Here is a 23,076-nt window from a genome sequence, read left to right as displayed (position 1 = left end):
GCAAACTTAATTAACAAGATCTAAGATCACAACTTCCAGAATTGAAACAAGAACTAAATTGACAAATTCAATTGATGCAAACTTGAAATTAACTAAGCAAAACAAGAAAAAACAAACACAAGAACAAGATAACAATACGAAAACAAAAAGAAATAAGAAAAACAAATAAACACAAACCCTAGAACTAAGATAAACAAGAATTTACCTTAATCTTTGGCTCTGATACCAAATTGATGCGGAACCCTATGGAAATAAATTTCATGAACTCTATGACAAGTTTTGGAAGAGATCAAAGATCTAAATAAACTCCCCTCTATGGCACCCAAAGCTTAAAGAAGCAAGAACACCAATAATAGAGTAAAAGAATAAGATAAACGCCACAAGAGAATTGATAAGTTTACCTTGATTCTTGATGCAATAAGAGGAATGCAATCTCACACTCTCTCCAAAGCATGAACACGCCTAAGCATGAAGAAGAAGATCTCTCTTTGATTAAATGATTGAATAATAATGTGAATAATTACATAATAATAAGCTATTTATACTAATCTAAGAGGTCCAGATCCTTAAAGGATTTAGAGTTAGCTAAGGAGTAGGATTTAGCAAATCTAAACCAACTAAGGATATGACTAACAAAATCATAACAACTTAAGGATTTGGATATCTAGTCCAAATCTACTAAAGATTAACCAAATCTAAACAAAATAAGGCTAAATAATCAAGGGTGGCCGAAATATAGGAGGCCCAACCCATTAACATTGCAAAAACTCAAAAATAAGCTAACTAAATTTCAAGAGGCAGAGGCGTGCACGGCTTGGGGCGTGCCAATCTGCACGGGCATGCTTCAATGTATGTTGCTCCTCGCGAGAGGTAGAGTCGTGCAAGGTCTGGGGCGTGCTAGTTGGCACGGGCGTGCCCGTCAATGTAAGACTTCCTTCGCGAGAGGCAGAGGCATGCACGGTCTAGGGCGTGCTAGTTGGCAAGGGCGTGCTTCAAATCAAGTGTTGTCTCTTGAGAGGCAGAAGCTTGCACAGCATGGGGCGTGCCCCCTTGCACGGGCGTGCTTCCATTAATGTGAGAAATTTAGGTGTTCCTTCAGGTTCTTCATAGCACTTGTTGAAAGCAAGATCATGGAGCTCTTGTGTGACTTGTTCTTGAATGTATAAGGACATGGTTGCTCCATATTTCTTTGCACGGCTCCTTGTAATTGGTCCACTAGGAAGTACTAATGGATTGCCATTGTTGTGGTCCTTATTCCCTTGAGCTCTGACGCGGAACCCTATGGAAAACAAGTTTTGGAAGAGATCAAAGATCTAAATAAACTCTCCTCTATGGCACCCAAAGCTTAAAGAAGCAAGAACACCAATAATAGAGTAAAAAAATAAGATAAACGCCACAAAGAATTGATAAGTTTACCTTGATTCTTGATGCAATTAGAAGAATGCAATCTCACACCCTCTAAAAACATGAACACGCCAAAGGCATGAAAGAAGAAGATCTCTCTTTGATTAATTGATTAAATAATGTGAATAATTACAAAATAACAAGCTATTTATACTAATCTAAGAGGTCCAGATCCTTAAAGGATTTACAGTTAGCTAAGGAGTAGGATTTAGCAAATCTAAACCAACTAAGGATATGACTAACAAAATCATAACAACTTAAGGATTTGGATATCTAATCCAAATCTACTAAAGATTGACTAAATCTAAACAAAATAAGGCTAAATAATCAAGGGCGGCCGAATTATAGGAGGCCCAACCCATTAACATTGCAAAAACTCAAAATAAACTAACTAGCTTAATGAGAGGCAGGGGGTTGCACGGCCTAGGGCGTGCCAATGCGTACGGGCGTGCTTCAATGTTAAGCTTCCTTCGCGAGAGGCAGAGGAGTGCACGGTCTAGGGCGTGCTAGTTGGCACAGGCGTGCGTGACACGGAACCCTATGGAAATAAATTCCATGAACTCTATGACAAGTTTTGGAAGAGATCAAAGATCTAGAATAAACTCCCCCCTATGGCACCCAAAGCTTAAAGAAGCAAGAACACCAATAATAGAGTAAAAGAATAAGATAAACGCCATAAAGAATTGATAAGTTTACCTTGATTCTTGATGCAATTAGAAGAATGCAATCTCACACCCTCTAAAAACATGAACACGCCAAAGGCATGGAAGAAGAAGATCTCTCTTTGATTAATTGATTGAATAATTGTATAATAATTAGAAAATAACAAGCTATTTATACTAATCTAAGAGGTCCAGATCCTTAAAGGATTTAGAGTTAGCTTAGGAGTAGGAGTTAGCAAATCTAAACCAACTAAGGATAAGACTAAAATCATAACAACTTAAGGATTTGGATATCTAGTCCAAATCCACTAAAGATTGACTAAATCTAAACAAAATAAGGCTAATTAATCAAAGGGGGGGGGCCGAAATATTGGAGGCCCAACCCATTAACAAAGCAAAAACTCAAAATAAGCTAACTAACTTAATGAGAGGCAGAGACAAGCACGATCTGGGGTGTGCTATTTAGCACGGGCGTGCTTCAATGTAGGAGTTCCCTCATGAGAGGCAGAGGCAAGCACGGTCTGGGGTGATACCAGAATACCATGCTGGGTGGACAGCTCTCGGCTACCTGGTATCAGAGCCTAATGCCTGAAACCCCCTTTGCTACAGTAACTATTGGAAGAAGGAGATCTACAGTACTCATGGAAACAGTAACCAACAATCCTATTGTTCAAACCTCCTCCCTTCAACTCCCACCTACTTGTAAACAGCACCTTACTGATAAAATAGATAACCTTGTAGAAATCTCCCATATCCCTGAGTCCGCTCAGATCCAAAATTCCCTTGTACCTATCCTTAACCCTTATGCTGTGTTTAAACGTAGTCCATCTCTGTCTCGTCACCTCCGTCAAATTATTAGCCGTCCCTCTGTTAATATTAAAGAGTATGTTCAATCCTCCTCCCTTTCTCAGTGTGTTTTGTCATCTACCCCTGCAGAACAGTATGTTACTTTAGAGATTCCTGAACAGTTCATCTCTCAATGGAAAAAGCAAAAATATACTCACCTCCACTTTGGAGCCATCCATCTTGTTCTATCCTATCATGGCCGACGAGGCTTACCTGTCACTGCTCGCCTGTCTCTTCTAAACACCCGTTATCTTCAGTATGAGCATGCTGTTATTGGCACTATTGCTACTACCCTCAATGCTGGTAGCGTAGTCCTCACTTTCTTCCCCAATTTCAACATGTCTCTTGAAGATCCACACCTCAGTACAGCCTTGAAAGTTCAAGTACAGATCACTGGTGCTGACCAAGTTCCAAAAACCATCTCAGCTACTTTACACCACCAGATTGTCTACCGCCTTCAAGATCATGCTATTAACCTACAGACACCTGGCATCTCCCACAGTGATGCTTTATACATCTTCGCTGATGGTGGTCCTACTCCCACTATTGTCCAAACTCCTAGGCAACTGCCTAGAGAAGAGCTTGAGAAGCTTATTCCCTCTGCTTGGATTACCAACTATGAAAAGCTTCATCAACTCCCTCAACCTGTTCAACAACAGGATCCTATCTTTGTCTGCCAACTGGATAAATCCGTTCGGATTTCATTTCTCCCATCCAGTTCTGAACTGAGACACTCTGTCTCTCTGATTCAACCAGTCAAGAGCAAACCACTCAAACATGCTCCCATCCATAGTTTTGCCCATACTGGCAAAGAAATTTATGCTGCCAAAAATGATGGTCACTTCCTTTGGGATACTAATCCCCACATGTGTGACCCTGACTGTCCTTGCAAGTATGAAGATGATGGTTGGCTTGATGATGCCGAAGTTACCATCACCAAGATTGAATCTCAACCTCTCCTCCGGAAGACTCAGTCTTGCCGCCCTTCTACTCAAAAGCGTCCTTTTGCTGATGATGATGATGCTCCTCCTCCATGGGTTGGCCTTCCTAAAGCCAAAAATAAACCCATGACTAAAGATCACTATCTCAAACGTTGTTTTGAGATTCTTGCAGAAGAAGGACTCCTTAAATGTCCTCCACCTCCTACTATTTGTTCTTGCTCCTTGGAAGCATATCAGACTCCCTCTGCTCCAGCACCTCCCTTGTCTTGTTGCATGCTGCAACCTGAAGACTTTCCTCCTCTTGAAACAATCCGTGATTCCACATCAAGAGTCACAGCCAGTCCTTATGTTTGACAAACTGTTGTTCACTCCACTGGCAACCTCCAGCCTATTTCCCCTTCAGAAGAAGTTCTCAACAAGCAAACTTCAAATGCTATTGTCCAAAACAACTATCTCAAAAACATTGATGGCAAACTAATCAAGCCTTGAAAAAGAATGATCATTTGGCTTCTTCTGTCTCTTCCTTCCGACAGGAAGCTCAGCAAATGCATGATGATCTTTTACGACGTATTTCTAAGCTTGATAAAGAACTCAACTTTCTCATTGAAACTAATCCTTCCTTTCCTCTCTTTAATGAGAAAGAAAGAGAAATTCGCCAGCTTCGCCGACAGGTCGAAGAGATTGAGAGAGATAGAATCTTACAGCCTCCTGTGCCTCCACCGTCTTACCCCTTTGACTATGCATTACCTCCACCAATGTTTACTCCTTCTCCAACTCCTATAAAAATGTTCCCTTCCATTGCTGATCTTATTCCAAGAGAACCTCCTAAACCTCGAAGACGACCTTCCTCATCTTCTTTACCCTCTACCTCTTCTTCTCAAACAAGCTTTGTACCTCCTCCAGAATCCAAAGATAAAGGCCCTGCCTTTCAACAGTTTATGGCCACTCCAGCTTCTGGTTCTTCTAGTGATGAAGAAGATTCACTTTCAACTACTTCATCTTCATTATCGTTCCCGCAAGTCCTGATGAATGAACAACCACCAATGGAACCAAAAGTTGAACATCCAGAAGACCCCTTTGATGATACTCCTTCTGATCTAAATCCAGATCAACCAGTTCCTCCTCGTCCTACCACAGGACCCTGGTTCACTTTTGATGATCTTCCTCCCAGCAAATGGCGTAGTCATATGCTTGAATTTAATGCTTGGCTTGATACCCAAATGACTACTCCTTATACCAGTTTGAAAAAGGTGCTTGCTGAGTTCTCATCTCGCTTTACTGGTTCTCTCCGTGAATGGTTTTTCAACGGTCTTTCAGAGTATCAACAAAAGCAATTCCTGGCAAGTGCAACAATCAGTACTGCTCTTGTTACTATTCACAATCAATTCCTTGGTAATTATCAGCTGATCTTTCAACAGCGTAAACAAGAGTTCTTTGATCGCAAGTGTTGTTCCCTTAAGTTCCGTGACTTGGAACGTCACTATCAACGGATGAATCATCTCTATCATGAGATTGGTGGATTTAAAGATGACAACTTGAAACTCACATTCATTGCTTCTCTTCCTCAACTCATTCAACCTGAAGTACAACGAATGTGTGGAACCGATATTGCTAATCTCAAACTTGGTGAAATTTAGCAGTTCACTTTAACAGCTGTTGATCGTATGTGTGAACAACAACGACTCTTCAAAAAGATTGCTAAAGGTGATACCCTGTTAAAGTCTGCTTGTTCTCATCCTTTCCAAACCAAGTGCAAAGATACTTCCTGTGAATGTCATCCTCGGCGTTCAAAACACTCAAAGCATTCTAAACATTCCAAGCATCAGAAGTCCATGTTCTTCCCCCGCAAGAAGAAGCATCACTTCAGAAAGATGTGTTGGTTCAAAAGGAAGTCAAAGTCTCGTCAAAAGTCAGATAGATGTTGTATCTGTGGAAAAAAGGGGCATTATGCAAAGAATTGTCCCAAGAAGCCTAAACAGACTATTGCTCTTCTTCACCAACTCAAAATTTCTTGTCCTGATTATGATTCAAATCATGATTTGGAATCCCTGTTCTCAGAAGAAGATTCAGCTTCACCAGCAACTCTATTTGCTCTGCCTTACTCAGATTCTGATTCAGATTCCGACACAGATTCTGATGACATGGCTTCTGTCCTCACTATTGGTCCTCCTATTACTCTTAAACAGGAACCCCCAGATTTTGATTGTCCTGAATCTCCAGACTTCATCTCTTGTCCTTTGTCACCTCTCCCTCTAAGTCCAAATCCTTTTGATGACCTTTCCTTTGCAGAAATTTCCTATTGTTTCCCTGATATACCTTCACCATGTAAAATTCCTACACCTGTCTCATCTCCTAGTCTCTCAGACTCCTCATCTCTTATCTTATTCCCATTATCATCTCCTGAACCTGAATGATACAGATCAAGGGAGCAAGATGAAGGATCCTTTAGCTCTACCCGAGGGACCAATCACAAGAGCTCGTGCAACCAAGCTACGAACAGCCTTGAATGCATTTACTCAAGAACAAATCACATTGGAGCTTCAAGATCATAATTATGCAAGATGTGAGATTGAACTTGAAGAAGCACCAAAGCTTGTTATGGTGCTTGAGACGTGCAAAGAGGCTGCCCATTGATGCATTCTACATGGTTCTATACTTCGGCAAATTTAGGAGGATGTTATTTTATTATGAGCTTAAGTATGGGCTATGTAGGGCCTCTGGCCATTTGTCTTGCTTTTATTTAAATTCTATTAGTGGACTTAATTAATTAAGTGTAAGGCTGGTTGGGCTTATTTTCCAGAGTTGGGCCAGTCCTAGATTAGTTAATGTTTAAGTCAGGCTTGTTTTAATTAGTTAGCTTTGGACTTGTATTTAATTAAGCCCATTTGGGCCACATTAGGTTTAGGCCTGGGCTAACTTAAGTTAATAGCTAAATTAGGGTTAGCTTAGGTTATTTATATTGCATTGTAAAGAGCTGCACGGCAGCCAACATTAATTTGAATCAAAACCAACGTGTTTTCTTTGTTCTTCAAGAACAAACCGTGTTCTTCATCCTTGCATGAATAGAACCGAATTTTCCTTAGTAATTAGGCTTGTGAGTTCTACAAGATTAATTGCGCCAAGAATTTCAGAGTTGTTTTCAAGAGTACTTGAAGGTAAGTTTCTGATTCTTGTTCTAAATTCCTTGTTTTTCTCTCTTCAAGAGTACTTGGGGGTTAAAGGGATTGACGGGTACTTCCGTGATTGCATGCTTTCCGCTAGATTTCCTTGTTGATTTGCAAGAGTACTTGTTAATTAGCTAGGGTCGCATTATCTGGTATCAGAGCACTGTGGTTGTGGATTTCAATCTATCCTAGGGTTAGGGACTTAAAAAAAAAAAAAAAAAAACGAAAAAAGAAAAGGAATCTTTGTTTATATTTTGCTGCCAATTCGCATTGAAGAAAAAAAAAAAAAGAATTGTTATTCGTTTGACCTGAGAATTATATGCTAGCAAACTATGTGCTTGTATGAAGCTTGAGAATTGACTTGTGACAACCTGAAATTGTGCACTAAAGTGAATTGATAACCTAGCACTGCTATAGTTACAAATTGTCCTTGGGAAATTTTTCTTGAATACTAGCTTTGATAATTAGATTGATTAGGTCCATAGTTAATTTTACTTTGTAGTGAATTAACTTCGTGCATCTTGTCAAGAATTGTCTATTTGTTGATTCTAGTAATCTATTATTTGTTTGTGTGGAACAATTAGAGCTTAGTAGTTAGGAAATTTTGGACCTCACACGTCCAGAGAGAAGCACGCCCAGAAGCACGCCCGTGCGCCTGCCCGTGCTCGCCTCTGGAAGTCTAGGCGATTCTGTAGGCTGGGAGAAGCACGCCCGTGCTACCTCTCTAATCAGCCCGTGCTTGCTTCTGGAAGTCCAAGCACGCCCGTGCCAAACATAGCACACCCCGTGCTTGCCTCTGGAAGTCCAAAACTTGCCCGTGCCGTTCCAGCACGCCCGTGCTTTGCCTCTTTTCATTGCTAAAGTGTTATTTGCTTGTTCCTTCACTTTAGTTTATTAACTTCAAGCAATACACCTTCTTGTTCTTGTATTGCCATTCAAAACGTTGTGAATTCTTGTTAGAGTTTGTGCATTACTTGATTATATTCTTTGCTTTCCTAACTTTCTCTTGACTTTTGTAGCAACTTTGGGATTCTGAAGTGCAATTATTCAAGTGGAAAGAGTGGTAAAAGGCTGGAGTGAAACCCACATATTGTGAAAAGCCAAATAAAGAGAGAAACACGTGAGGGAGTGATAAACTAACCATTTCCTTTCGTTTTGTGTTTACAATCTTATTTCAGGATGTCTGATTCATCTAGAGACAAGGATAACAGCCCTCTCGAGGTTGAAGATCCAAAACAACAAGCCTTTCTAGATGCTCTCTCTGCAAAGATGGGACGATTCACTAGGTTTATGGATAGCTTTAATGACAGATTAGAGCTTCAAGAACAACAGAGGAAAAGATATGACCACAATGCCACAAGGAGGGGTACAACAAGAGCTAGTCCTAGAACTACACCAATTAGATTTCAAACTCCTGAAGATGAGGAGGTTGATAATCTTGATTATTACTTTAGGGATTTGAACAATAAGTTAGGAAGGGTGCAAGGAAGGAAAAGTGTGGATTACCTCAATAGGTATTCAATCACAAAGGATGAGCGGAAGACCATTCTAACACCAGTTTGGTCACAAGAAGTGTATGTCGATCAATATAAAAAAGCAAGGTATGAGACTTGATGGTGAAAAGGAAGAAAAAGAGAGAGAAAATAAAATGAGTGAAAATACACAAAGTGCAAATAAAAAGATAGAGGGAGAAGAAAAGGAAAAACATGTGAGTTTAATAGCTAAGACAAGTGAGGTTAAACATGTTTTGCACAACAATCAACCTATATTTGTAACTTTGTGCAAAGAAGCTTATTTGTCCAGTAATGATCCTAACCCACATTTGCCAAGTGTGTTTGTGGACCCTTTGCAGGAATTTGAAGTATCTGCTAATCAAAAGAAGCTACTTGAGAGAGAGGCTTCAGCTTTGAGGGAAAATGGAATTGATGCTTTGAGCTCGAGAGAACGAACGAGTGTAAAGAGTGAGGTTGAAAAAAAAGAGGCCACAAAAGACATAAAAAAAATTAATGGCCCAATGGTGAGTGAAACACCAAGAGAGGGAAGAAAGAAACAAAACATGTATGTGAGAGAGATCCAAAGCAGTGTTAGTGAGGGTAGACCAGTCTTAATGATTCGGTTTAAGAAAATTTTGATTAATTTGACTAACATTGACACTTCTTCTTTGCTATCTAGTTGTGTTTCTTTATTGCAGGAGTTTTCTGATGTGTTTCCTGATGAAATGCCTAGCGGACTGCCACCCCTAAGAGGCATTGAGCATCAGATTGACTTTGTGCCTGGAGCTACAATTCCTAACAGGCCAGCATATAGGAGCAACCCCATGGAGACTAAGGAGTTGCAGCGCCAAGTTGATGACCTGTTGTCTAAGGGATTTGTGAGGGAGAGTATGAGCCCATGTGCAGTTCCTGTATTACTTGTGCCTAAGAAGGACGGTTCTTGGAGGATGTGTGTTGACTGCCGAGCTGTCAACAAAATCACAGTTAAGTATCGCCATCCAATTCCTAGGCTAGATGATATGCTAGATGAACTGCATGGTAGTAAGTACTTTTCTAAAATTGACTTAATGAGTGGATATCATCAAATCAGAATGAAGTTAGGTGATGAATGGAAAACTGCCTTTAAGACTAAATATGGTTTATATGAGTGGATGGTTATGCCATTTGGTCTAACTAATGCACCTAGTACTTTCATGAGATTAATGAACCATGTCTTACGTGCTTTTCTAGGCAAATTTGTTGTGGTTTATTTTGATGATATACTGATTTATAGCCAATCTATTGATGACCATGTTGAGCATGTTAGGTTAGTATTGATAACTTTGAGAGCTGAAAAGTTATATGCTAAGCTACAGAAATGCACTTTTTGCATAGATAGGCTTGTTTTTCTTGGTTTTGTTGTGAGTGCACAGGGGATTGAGGTTGATGAGGAGAAGGTTAAAGCAATTCAAGAATGGCCAACTCCTAAATCTATATCTGAGGTGAGGAGTTTCCATGGCTTAGCAAGCTTCTACCGAAGGTTTGTGAAGGACTTCTCTACCATAGCAGCCCCACTCACAGAGGTGGTAAAGAAAGAAGTTGGGTTCAAATGGGGGGAAGCGCAACAAAGGGCATTTGATACTCTAAAATCCATTCTTTGCTCTGCTCCTATTTTAGTTTTACCTAACTTTGATAAAACATTTGAGATTGAGTGTGACGCCTCTAGTGTAGGTATTGGTGCAGTGTTGATGCAGGAACGAAAGCCTATTGCCTATTTCAGTGAGAAACTCAATGGGGCGCAGCTCAATTATTCAACCTATGACAAGGAGCTGTATGCTTGAGTGAGAGCATTGGAGGTATGGCAACATTACCTTCTACCCAAAGAATTTGTCATACACACTGACCATGAATCTTTAAAGCACCTCAAGGGACAAGGTAAGTTGAACAAGAGACATGGTAAGTGGGTTGAGTTCATTGAACAGTTTCCTTTTGTTATTAAATACAAGCAGGGAAAAGAAAATATTGTGGCTGATGCACTTTCTAGGAGGTATGCTTTAATTACTACTCTTAATGCTAAGTTGTTAGGATTTGAGCATATAAAATCCTTGTATGTTGATGATGATGACTTCGGTCTTATTTGGAGTGCATGTGAACATGGGGCCTTCAACAAGTTCTTTAGGCATGAGGGGTTTATATTTAAAGGAAATAAACTTTGTATACCCAAATGTTCTATGCGTGAATTGCTTGTGTTAGAATCACATTGTGGGGGACTTATGGGGCATTTTGGGATTCTTAAGACATATGATATACTTGCTGAACATTTCTTTTGGCCACAAATGCATAGAGATGTAGAGAAATTGTGTGGTGTGTGCATAGCATGTAAGCAAGCTAAGTCTAAATCTATGCCTCATGGCCTTTATATGCCTTTACCTGTACCTACTTTGCCTTGGACTGATGTTTCTATGGATTTTGTACTTGGATTGCCCAGAACAAAGCGAGGTAGGGATAGTATTTTTGTTGTTGCGGACAGGTTTAGTAAGATGGCACATTTCATTGCATGCCATAAGAGTGATGATGCTGTCCATGTTGCTGAGTTGTTTTTCAGGGAGGTTGTGAGATTGCATGGGGTGCCACGCACCATAGTCTCAGACCGTGATGCCAAGTTCCTTTCTCATTTTTGGCGTGTTTTATGGAGTAAGCTTGGTACGAAGTTGCTGTACTCTACTACTTGTCACCCCCAAACGGATGGCCAGACTGAGGTAGTTAACAGAACTCTCGGTACTTTGCTTAGAGCGGTGGTTGGTAAGAATCTGAAAACCTGGGAGGATTGTTTGCCTTTCATTGAATTTGCTTATAATAGGTCAATACATTCTTCTAGTGGTTATAGTCCATTTGAGCTTGTGTATGGTTTTAATCCTTTGACTGTACTTGATTTATCTCCTTTGCCTTTGAGTGAAATTGCTAACTTAGATGGTGAAAAGAAGGCTGAATTGGTTAGGGAGATACATGCTAAAGCCAGGGCTCATATAGACATGAAGAACAAAAGCTATGCTGACCGTGCCAACAAGGGAAGGAGGCGTGTGGTATTTCAACCTGGAGATTGGGTTTGGGTGCACATGAGGAAAGAAAGATTCCCAAACCAAAGGAAGGGAAAGCTTGTTGCTCGAGGTGTTGGGCCTTTTCAAGTGTTGGAGAGGATCAATGACAATGCCTACAAGATTGATCTACCAGGTGAGTATGGCGTGTCTGCTACCTTTAATGTTTCTGACCTTTCTCCATTTGATTATGATTCAGATTTGAGGACAAATCTTTTTGAGGAGGGAGGGAATGATACAGATCAAGGGAGCAAGATGAAGGATCCTTTAGCTCTACCCGAGGGACCAATCACAAGAGCTCGTGCAACCAAGCTACGAACAGCCTTGAATGCATTTACTCAAGAACAAATCACATTGGAGCTTTAAGATCATAATTATGCAAGATGTGAGATTGAACTTGAAGAAGCACCAAAGCTTGTTATGGTGCTTGAGGCGTGCAAAGAGGCTGCCCATTGATGCATTCTACATGGTTCTATACTTAGGCAAATTTAGGAGGATGTTATTTTATTATGAGCTTAAGTATGGGCTGTGTAGGGCCTCTGGCCATTTGTCTTGCTTTTATTTAAATTCTATTAGTGGACTTAATTAATTAAGTGTAAGGCTGGTTGGGCTTATTTTCCAGAGTTGGGCCAGTCCTAGATTAGTTAATGTTTAAGTCAGGCTTGTTTTAATTAGTTAGCTTTGGACTTGTATTTAATTAAGCCCATTTGGGCCACATAAGGTTTAGGCCTGGGCTAACTTAAGTTAATAGCTAAATTAGGGTTAGCTTAGGTTATTTATATTGCATTGTAAAGAGCTGCACGGCAGCCAACATTAATTTGAATCAAAACCAACGTGTTTTCTTTGTTCTTCAAGAACAAACCGTGTTCTTCATCCTTGCATGAATAGAACCGAATTTTCCTTAGTAATTAGGCTTGTGAGTTCTACAAGATTAATTGCGCCAAGAATTTCAGAGTTGTTTTCAAGAGTACTTGAAGGTAAGTTTCTGATTCTTGTTCTAAATTCCTTGTTTTTCTCTCTTCAAGAGTACTTGGGGGTTAAAGGGATTGACGGGTACTTCCGTGATTGCATGCTTTCCGCTAGATTTCCTTGTTGATTTGCAAGAGTACTTGTTAATTAGCTAGGGTCGCATTACTGAAGAATCCCTACCTTCCTCACCTGATATAAGTTCAGTTTAGTTTTCTCATCCTGTGCCCTTGATTTCAATGCACGTTCTTCCTGATAAGTATGCAAAACCTGTTACAGTTACCGCTCTCTTTGACACTGGTTCACATTGTACAATGATCAATCCTGATGTGCTACCTGCTCATGCCTGAAAAAAGAAAATCCTCCATTTCTCAGCCGCTGATGGCAAAAAGTTCCAGACTACTATGATTACTAAGAAGAAAATTGGCCTTTAGTTCTTTCCTGATTGTATCATATGGACTCATGTCATTGGGTCCTACCTCTTTGGCCGTGATCTTCTGATTGGCTTTGATGTCTATCACCATGCTCAAAACCTCCAAATCCTTCCCTCTGGTATTAAATACAAAAGACAGTTCAAACCATACACCAACAGTCCCAACCAGTTTTGTATAGCTGCTGTTCCTCTTGACTTTGCTCACATAAAAGAATTATTCTCTCCATGTTGGGCAACGTCTCATCTCACCTTCAACCATCCCTCTCCTCTGTACAAAAATCTTGATTTCTTTGTCTCTCTTCCCTTCAAGCTCAATGAAGACATTAATCCTACCAAAGCTAGCCACCCAGGTATGTCTCCCTCTGATTTAGCCTTAGCCTGTGTTGAATGTCAGGAACTATTACAACAAGGCCTCATTGAACCCACTACCTCTCCATGGGCATGTCAAGCATTCTATGTGAACAAACGCACAGAACAACTTCGAGGAAAAAAGAGACTTGTTATTGATTATAAACCACTGAATCATTTCCTTGCAGATGACAAGTTTCCTATTCCCAAGATTTCCTCTCTCCTGATTCATCTTCAGAATGCCAAGTTCTTTTCAAAGTTTGATCTCAAATCTGGTTTTGGCAATTGGGAATTCTTCCTGAAGATAGATACAAGACTGCCTTCTGTATTCCTGATGCACAGTATCAATGGACTGTAATGCCATTTGGTCTTAAAACTGCTCCTTCAATCTTTCAACGGGCAATGATCAGAATCTTTGAGCCCTTGCTCCACAGTTGCATCATTTATATTGATGATATCCTATTGTTCTCTGAAACTTCTAAGGCCCATGAAGATCTGTTGATCCAATTCCATTCTCTGGTCCATTCCTATGGAGTTATGCTCTTTGAGAAGAAGTCCATTATTGGCAAACAGGAAATTGATTTCCTTGGACTCCACATTAAAGATGGCCAGTACCAACCAGGCCCACATCTGGCCCAAGAGTTAGCCCACTTTCCAGACTCCAACCTTTCCAAAGTCCAAGTCCAACAATTCCTTGGGTTCATTAACTACATTAGGGACTTCATCCCTAAGGCTGCTATTGACGCGGAACCCAATGAAAATAAATTTCATGAACTCAATGACAAGTTTTGGAAGAGATCAAAGATCTAGAATAAATTCCCCTCTATGGCACCCAAAGCTTAAAGAAGCAAGAACACCAATAATAGAGTAAAGGAATAGGATAAACGCCACAAAGAATTGATAAGTTTACCTTGATTCTTGATGCAATTAGAAGAATGCAATCTCACACCCTCTAAAAACATGAACACGCCTAAGCATGAAGAAGTAGTCTTTAATTTATTGAATAATTACAAAATAACAAGCTATTTATACTATTCTAAGAGGTCTAGATCCTTAAAGGATTTAGAGTTAGCTAAGGAGTAGGATTTAGCAAATCTAAACCAACTAAGGATAAGACTAATAAAATCATAACAACTTAAGGATTTGGAGATCTAATCCAAATCCACTAAAGATTGACTAAATCTAATCAAAATAAGGCTAATTATTCAAAGGTGGACGAAATATTGGAGGCCCAATTGATACGGAATCGCTACCACTCAACCATAGATCTAAAGGAAGCATGGAGAACACCTAAGTTTCTCACATTAATGGAACCACATGTTGAGATGGAATCTGAAATTCCAGCATATGGCATGCCCTGGCCATACTAGAGCATAACTTTGGCGTAATAAGTTAGCCCATTTTTGTTAGTTTTGAGTTGTAATGTTGTTAACGGGTTGGGCCACAATAAATTGGGCCACCTTTTTATTTTTATCCTTAGTTGGTTTGGATTAATTATTCCTTATCCTTAGTTGGTTTGGATTAATTATTCCTTATCCTTAGTTTGTTTGGATTAGTTAGTCCTTATCCTTAGTTGATTTGGATTAATTATTACTTTTTCTTAGTTGGTTTGGATTAATTATTCCTTATCCTTAGTTGGTTTGGATTAATTATTCCTTATCCTAGATTTGTTTAGATTTAGTCAATCTTTAGTAGATTTGGATTAGATATCCAAATCATTAAGTAGTTATGATTTTGCTAGTCATATCATTAGTTGGTTTAGATTTGCTAAATCCTACTCCTTAGCTAACTCTAAATCCTTTAAGGATCTGGACCTCTTAGATTAGTATAAATAGCTTGTTATTTTGTAATTATTGACAACAATTATTCAATCAATTAAAAGAGAGTTCTTCTTCTTCCATGCCTTTGGCGTGTTCATGTTTTTAGAGGGTGTGAGATTGCATTCTTCTAATTGCATCAAGAATCAAGATAAACTTATCAATTCTTTGTGGCGTTTATCTTATTCTTTTACTCTATTATTGGTGTTCTTGCTTCTTTAAGCTTTGGGTGCCATAGAGGGGAATTTATTCTAGATCTTTGATCTCTTCCAAAACTTGTCATTGAGTTCATGAAATTTATTTTCATTGGGTTCCGCGTCAACACCTTTCTTATTCTTGTATTGCCATTCAAACATTGTGATTTCTTGATAGAGTTTGTGCATTACTTAATTATATTCTTTGTTTTCCTAACTTTCTCTTGACTTTTGTAGCAACTTTGGGATTCTGAAGTGCAATTATTCAAGTGGAAAGAGTGGTAAAAGGCTGGAGTGAAACCCACATATTGTGAAAAAGCCAAATAAAGAGAGAAACACGTGAGGGAGTGATAAACTAACCATTTCCTTTAGTTTTGTGTTTGTATTCTATTTCAGGATGTCTGATTCATCTAGAGATAAGAATGACAGCCCTCTCAAAGTTGAAGATCCAAAACTACAAGCCTTTCTAGATGCCTTCTCTGGAGAGATGGGACGAATCACTAGGCTTATGGAGAGTTTTAATGATAGACTGGAACTTCAGGAACAAAGGACAGAAAGACATGACCCTAATGCCACAAGGAGGGGTGCAACCACTTCCAAAGAGCACTCTAGACAACCTTGGCATGAAGAGTATGAAGAAGAGGATGATGAATGGCATAGAGAGCCTATGTGGGCAAGAGGAGGTAGAAATAATAGAGGAAGAGGAAGAGGGATTGGTAGAGGCCGTGTTTACAGAAATGAAACTTACTATGGAGAGGATGACGAAGAGGTTGACACACCATTAGATGGTAACTTGGGTAACATCAAACTCAAGGTGCCACCTTTCAAAGGCCGAAACAATGCAGACGAATACTTAGAATGGGAGAGGAAGGTCGAGATGATCTTTGAATGCAACAGGTATACTGAAGAAAAAAAGGTGAAAATTGCAGCCTTAGAGTTCCAAGACTATGCTCTATTTTGGTGGGATCAACTTAATCAGAGTGGAAGAAAAGTGGGAAGACGACCTATCCACAATTGGGAAGACATGAAGGAGGTAATGAGAAAACGTTTTCTTCCTGAGCATTATTTCAGGGAGTTGCATCAGAAGCTTCATAGACTCGTCCAAGGAGCCAAATCAGTAGAAGACTATCATAAGGATATGGAGATGTGCATGGCTAGAGCACACATTGAGGAAAATGAGGAGGTGACCATGGCTAGATTCCTAGGTGGCCTTAATAAAGACATAGCTGATGCATTAGAGATGTACAAGTATGATTCCATGGAGGAGATGCTGAATATGGCTATGAAGTTAGAGAAGCAGAGAAAAGGGAAAAGCACCACATCATATAGGGCTGCCAACAACAACAGCAATTCTTGGGGTGCTAGATGGCCTAAAAGGGAGGAGAAAAAAGAGTTTCAAAGCTCTACACAAAAGGGGACAGATTCAGTGCCTAAGGCATTCACGCCTAATGTGCCAACTTATTCAAAGGGTTCAAGTTCCAATACTCCTAGTAGAGACATCAAATGTTTCAAGGGTCTTGGGAAGGGCCATATATCTTCTCAATGCCCTAATAAGAGAGTAATAGTGATTAGGGATGGATACACCTATTCTGAATCTGAGGATGAAGAAAACCCAATGCCACCACTTGAAGACTGCCATGATGATGATGAGGTTGATGATGAAGTTTTACAACCTGAGATGGGACAATTACTAGTTACTAGGCGAGTTCTCAACATGCAAGTTCAAGAGGAGAGCTTAGAACAAAGAGAGAATATATTCCATACTAGATGCTTGGTACTTAACAAGGTATGTCTTTTGATTATTGATAGTGGAAGTTGCACTAATGTAGCTAGTTTGAGCATGGTGCAGAAATTGGGTTTGACATGTGTACCGCACCCAAGGCCATATAAGCTTCAATGGCTCAATGATATGGGTTCTGTAAGAGTAAACAAACAGGTGAAGGTGCCATTCTCCATTGGATGGTACAAGGATGAGGTCACTTGTGATGTAGTACCTATGCTAGCTGGGCATATTCTTCTAGGCCGCCCATGGCAATACGACAGGCGAGTCCAGCATGATGGGTACACCAACCGGTTCTCTCTTACCTATTTGGGTAAACATGTGGTTCTAGCTCCTTTGACACCACCAGAGGTCTATATGGACCAAAAGAGGATATTAGAAAGTGAGGGGCAGAATTGTATTCAGGGGGAGGGAGAAAATAAAGATAAAGAAAAAAAGGGAAAAGAGGCCAAGAGTGAAAAGAAACAATTGAATGGCCCATTGGTGAGTGAAACACCAAGAGAGGGAAGAAAGAAACAAAACATGTATGTAAAAGAGAGAGAGATCCGTAGCAGTGTTGGTGAGGGTAGACCAATCTTAATGATTCGGTTTAAGGAAACTTTGCTTAATTTGCTTGACATTGACACTTCTTCTTTGCCTCCTAGTTTTGTTTCTTTGTTGCAGGAGTTTTCTGATGTGTTTCCTGATGAAATGCCTAGGGACTACCACCCCTAAGAGGCATTGAGCATCAGATTGACTTCGTGCCCGGAGCCACAATTCCTAATAGGCCAGCGTATAGGAGCAACCCCATGGAGACTAAGGAGTTGCAGCGCCAAGTTGATGACCTGTTGTCTAAGGGATTTGTGAGGAAGAGTATGAGCCCATGTGCAGTGCCTGTATTACTTGTGCCTAAGAAGGACGGTTCTTGGAGGATGTGTGTTGACTGCCGAGCTGTCAACAAAATCACAGTTAAGTATCGCCATCCAATTCCTAGGCTAGATGATATGTTAGATGAACTGCATGGTAGTAAATACTTTTCGAAAATTGATTTAATGAGTGGATATCATCAAATTAGAATGAAGTTAGGTGATGAATGGAAAACTGCCTTTAAGACTAAATATGGTTTATATGAGTGGATGGTTATGCCATTTGGTCTAACAAATGCACCTAGTACTTTCATGAGATTAATGAACCATATCTTACGTGCTTTTCTAGGCAAATTTGTTGTGGTTTATTTTGATGATATACTGATTTATAGCCAATCTATTGATGAGCATATTGAGCATGTTAGGTTAGTATTGATAACTTTGAGAGCTGAAAAGTTATATGCTAAACTACAGAAATGCACTTTTTGCATAGATAGGCTTGTTTTTCTTGGTTTTGTTGTGAGTGCACAGGGGATTGAAGTCGATGAGGAGAAGGTTAAAGCAATTCGAGAATGGCCAACTCCTAAATCTATATCTGAGGTGAGGAGTTTCCATGGCTTGGCAAGCTTCTACCGGAGGTTTGTGAAGGACTTCTCTACTATAGCAGCCCCACTCACAGAGGTGGTAAAGAAGGAAGTTGGGTTCAAATGGGGGGAAGCGCAACAAAGGGCATTTGATACTTTAAAATCCATTCTTTGTTCTGCTCCTATTTAAGTTTTACCTGACTTTGATAAAACATTTGAGATTGAGTGTGACGCTTCTGGTGTAGGTATTGGTGCAGTGTTGATGCAGGAGAGAAAGCCTATTGCCTATTTCAGTGAGAAATTCAATGGATCGCAACTCAATTATTCAACCTATGACAAGGAGCTATATGCTCTAGTGAGAGCATTGGAGGTATGGCAACATTACCTTCTACCCAAAGAATTTGTCATACACACTGACCATGAGTCTTTAAAGCATCTCAAGGGACAAGGTAAGTTGAACAAGAGACATGGTAAGTGGGTTGAATTCATTGAACAGTTTCCTTTTGTGATTAAATACAAGCAAGGGAAAGAAAATATTGTGGCTGATGCACTTTCTAGGAGGTATGCTTTAATTACTACTCTTAATGCTAAGTTGTTAGGATTTGAGCATATAAAATCCTTGTATGTTGATGATGATGACTTCGGTCTTATTTGGAGTGCATGTGAACATGGGGCATTTAATAAATTCTTTAGGCATGAGGGGTTTTTATTTAAGGGAAATAAACTTTGTATACCCAAATGTTCTATGCGTGAATTGCTTGTATTAGAATCGCATTGTGGAGGACTTATGGGGCATTTTGGTGTTCTTAAAACATATGATATACTTGCTGAACATTTCTTTTGGCCACATATGCGTAGGGATGTAGAGAAACTGTGTGGTGTGTGCATAGCATGTAAGCAAGCTAAGTCTAAATCTATGCCTCATGGCCTTTATATGCCTTTACCTGTACCTACTTTGCCTTGGATTGATGTTTCTATGGATTTTGTACTTGGATTGCCCAGAACAAAGCGTGGTAGGGATAGTATTTTTGTTGTTGTGGACAGGTTTAGTAAGATGGCACATTTCATTGCATGCCATAAGAGTGATGATGCTGTCCATATTGCTGAGTTGTTTTTCAGGGAGGTTGTGAGATTGCATGGGGTGCCACGCACCATAGTCTCAGACCTTGATGCCAAATTCCTTTCTCACTTTTGGCGTGTTTTATGGGGTAAGCTTGGTACAAAGTTGCTGTACTCTACTACTTGTCATCCCCAAACGGATGGACAGACTGAGGTAGTTAACAGAACTCTAGGTACTTTACTTAGAGCGGTGGTTGGTAAGAATCTGAAAACTTGGGAGGATTGTTTGCCTTTCATTGAATTTGCTTATAATAGGTCTATACATTCTTCTAGTGGTTATAGTCCATTTGAGCTTGTGTATGGTTTTAATCCTTTAACTGTACTTGATTTATTTCCTTTGCCTTTAAGTGAAATTGCTAACTTAGATGGTGAAAAGAAGGCTGAATTGATCCGGGAGATACATGCTAAAGCTAGGGCTCATATAGACATGAAGAACAAAAGCTATGCTGACCGTGCCAACAAGGGAAGGAGGCGTGTGATATTTCAACCTGGAGATTGGGTTTGGGTGCACATGAGGAAGGAAAGATTTCCAAACCAAAGGAAAGGAAAGCTTGCGGCCCGAGGTGATGGGCCTTTTCAAGTGTTGGAGAGGATCAATGACAATGCCTACAAGATTGATCTACCAGGTGAGTATGGCGTGTCTGCTACCTCTAATGTTTCTGACCTTTCTCCATTTGATTATGATTCAGATTTGAGGACAAATCTTTTTGAGGAGGGAGGGAATGATACGGATCAAGGAAGCAAGGTGAAGGATCCTCTAGCTCTACCCGTGGGGCCAATCACAAGAGCTCGTGCAACAAAGCTACGAACAGCCTTGAATGCATTTGCTCAAGAACAAATCACATTAGAGCTTCAAGATCATAATTATGCAAGATGTGAGATTGAACTTGAAGAAGCACCAAAGCTTGTTATGATGCTTGAGGCGTGCAATGAGGCTGCCATTTGATGCATTTTACATGATTCTATACTTAGGCAAATTTAGGAGGTTGTTATCTTATTATGAGCTTAAGTATGGGTTGTGTAGGGCCTTCGGCCCATTTGCCCTATTTTGTTTAAATTCTTTTAGTGGACTTAATTAATTAAGTGTAAGGTTGGTTGGGCTTATTTTCTAGAGTAGGGCCAGCCTAAGTTAGTTAATGTTTAAGTCAGGATTGTTTTAAGTAGTTAGCTTGGACTTGTATTTAATTAAGCCCATTTGGGCCACATTAGGGTTAGCTTAGGTTACTTATATTGTTGTAAGAGTTGCACAACAGCCACCATTGAATTGAAATCAAAACAAACCGTTTTCTTCTTGTTCTTTCAAGAACAGATTGTGTTCTTCATAGAACCAAAATATCCTTAGTAGTTAAGCTTGTGAGTTCTACAAGATTAGTTGCACCAAGAATTTCAGAGTTGTTTTCAAGAGTACTTGAAGGTAAGTTTCTGATTCTTGTTCTAAATTCCTTGCTTTCTCTCTTCAAGAGTACTTGGGGGTTAAAGGGATTGTCGGGTACTTCCGAGATTGCATGCTTTCCGCTAGATGTTCCTTGTTGATTTGCAAGAGTACTTGTTAATTGGCTAGGGTCGTATTAAAAGCAAGCAATCAAAGAAAAACAAAAGAAAACAATTTGTTTAATAGGTTCAGAACCGTGCACGGGCGTGCTAGATGGAGCACGGGCGTGTGTGTAAGATCTTAGTCCAACAAGTGGAAGTCAGAAAAGTGCACGGGTGTGCTTGAGGTGTAGCACGGGCGTGCTGTCTCGTGTCCCTTTTAATGCAACCCAAATTAAGTAGGATTCTTAGATTTGACAAGGATTGTAGTAGATTTTGCTCAATCTCAAAAGATATGGTCAACTAATTTTTGTCATCTTATCCACAAGTAGTTAAGATTGGATTTTATCACAAGATTATAGTGGATAACTAAATCCCATAAAATATGGTCAAATCCTTTTAGGATTAGGGACAATCCCACTAAATATGGTCAAATCTCCTAAGGATTAGGAATAATCCCACAAAATATGGCAAAATCCCACAAAATAAGGTAAAATCCCTTTGAATTAGGATCAAATCCCTTGGATTCAGGAACAAAACAAGATCCACACAAGCAATTTCAATGGTGGACGAAATTTTCTTTCTATACTTTTTTTTTTTTTTTTTTTTTTTTTTTTTTTTTTTTAGCAACAAGATCTAAGATCTAAACTTCCAGAATTGAAACAAGCACGAAATTACTAAATTTAATTGAAGCAAAAACGAATTGAAACTAAACAAAAGAAAACAAACACACAAAGAAACGAGATGAAGAAGAAAAACAAACACAAGAACAATAAGAATAAGAAAACAAATAAACACAGATCCTAGAGCTAAGATAAATAAGAATTTACCTTAATCTTTGGCTCTGATACCAAACTGACGCGGAACCTAATGAAAATAAATTTCATGAACTCTATGACAAGTTTTGGAAGAGATCCAAGATCAAACTAAACCCCTCTATGGCACCCAAAGCTTAAAGAAGCAAGAACACCAATAATAGAGAAAAAGAATAAGATAAATGCCACAATTAGATTGATAAGTTTACCTTGATTCTTGATGCAATTAGAAGAATGCAATCTCACACTCTCTAAAAACATGAACACGCCAAAGGCATGGAAGAAGAAAATCTCTCTTTAATTGATTGAATAATTTGTTTTTCGATAATTACAAAATAACAAGCTATTTATACTAATCTAAGAGGTCCAGATCCTTAGAGGATTTAGAGTTAGCTAAGGAGTAGGATTTAGCAAATCTAAACCAACTAAGGAGTTGACTAACAAAATCATAACAACTTAAGGATTTGGAGATCTAATCCAAATCCACTAAAGATTAACTAAATCTAAACAAACCAAGGCTAAAATAATCATGGGGGTCGAATTATAGGAGGCCCAACCCATTAGCATTGCAAAAAACACAAAATAAGCTAACTAAAATTTGAGAGGCAGGCTAGTGCACGGTCCAGGGCGTGTCAAGATGCACGGCCGTGCGCGCATGGTGTGACTTCCTTCGCGAGAGGCAGAGAAGTGCACGGCATTGGGCGTGTCCGCTTGCACGGGCGTGCGCGCATGGAAGAGGTTCCTCTGCAAGAGTCAGTAAGGTGCACGGTCTGGGGTGTGCTTCCTTGCACGGGCGTGCTGCTTGGGCGTGCTATTTGGCACGGGCGTGCTTCATGTAACTTGATCTTCCTTGGCAAGCCAGAGGCTTGCACGGTCTTGGGCGTGCCACCTTGCATGGGCGTGCTAACATAGCACTGTCTAGGCATGTCATAGGCTGGAAATTCAGGTTCCAACTCCACATGTGCTTCCATCAATGTGAGAAACTTAGGTGTTCCCCATGCTTCCTCGAACTCTATGTTTGAGTGGTAGCCATTCCGTATCATATTTACTACCATGCAGTT

General features: G+C 39.7%; 2 pseudogenes; both read left to right on the top strand.

Annotated features, from left to right (window-relative positions):
* Positions 1-2,707: 2,707 nt before the first annotated feature.
* LOC149496816 (uncharacterized) lies at positions 2,708-5,490 on the top strand (annotated as a pseudogene).
* A 7,845-nt stretch (positions 5,491-13,335) lies between these two features.
* On the top strand, positions 13,336-22,629 carry LOC149496815 (uncharacterized; annotated as a pseudogene).
* The last annotated feature ends 447 nt before the right edge of the window (positions 22,630-23,076 follow it).

Source organism: Jatropha curcas, chromosome 4 (genome assembly GCF_041381405.1).
Source record: "Jatropha curcas cultivar XTBG-Jc1 chromosome 4, XTBG_Jcur_1.0, whole genome shotgun sequence".
Lineage (NCBI taxonomy): Eukaryota > Viridiplantae > Streptophyta > Magnoliopsida > Malpighiales > Euphorbiaceae > Jatropha > Jatropha curcas.
Note: the sequence above shows the minus strand (reverse complement) of the source record. Positions and strands in the feature narration are given on the sequence as shown.